Genomic DNA, 780 nt, shown 5'->3' on the forward strand with positions numbered 1-780 from the left:
TGAAACATTTGATACAATTTTAAGTGGAACCAACCATATTTAAACCGCGGCTTAAATTTAAACCGCCGCTCAAATTCTTTAAATTCGGCCACAGAGCTGGGAACTTTAGAATGGTGGATATCAAGATCAATGCTTGATCCTCTCTTTTTCTTAATCTCGAGGCTAACCTAATCTGTATAAAATTCAACCAATCAGCGTCGCGTATCCGAATCCGGGAAATTTGAAATTTTGCGCGCCGTTTAAGATTTATATACAGAACCGGAAGGAACTCTAATTTTGAAAAACTGGTTTTTGATTCTTGCAGATTAAGCAAGAAAGTAAAAGTGGCCACATTATGTATTCGGATTAAGAAGTTGGAATTAAAGGTATCGCATTCTAAAATTCCAAGCTCTGTGATCGGAACTTTGTATGGATATTGTTAATCTTGAACGCTTAATTTCGATAAACAATGTGACCACTTTTGATTTGAGGAGAATTGCTTTATCTCTTGATTACTGTTATCCCTGCAGGGAAATTAAAATATTCTGCGAACTATGTCAATGCTTGACACAAAAGTTCGGACTTGAGGTATAAAAGGTATGCCCCCTTTTATTTGCTACCTTTTAAAATTTCTGTTACATTGCATAATGTAACCATTTGTTGTATTATGTACAACATGTTATACAATATATATGTACATATAATTATCTATAGGTTCACCAGACTTTGTACATTGTGCGAATTGTGCACAAAAGCGCGTTGCCCACTTATTTTTAACCATGCACTGTTCAGGGTTGAGGA

The sequence above is a fragment of the Eurytemora carolleeae genome, unplaced genomic scaffold (genome assembly GCF_000591075.1).
Source record: "Eurytemora carolleeae unplaced genomic scaffold, Eaff_2.0 scaffold258, whole genome shotgun sequence".
Taxonomy (NCBI): Eukaryota; Metazoa; Arthropoda; class Copepoda; order Calanoida; family Temoridae; genus Eurytemora; species Eurytemora carolleeae.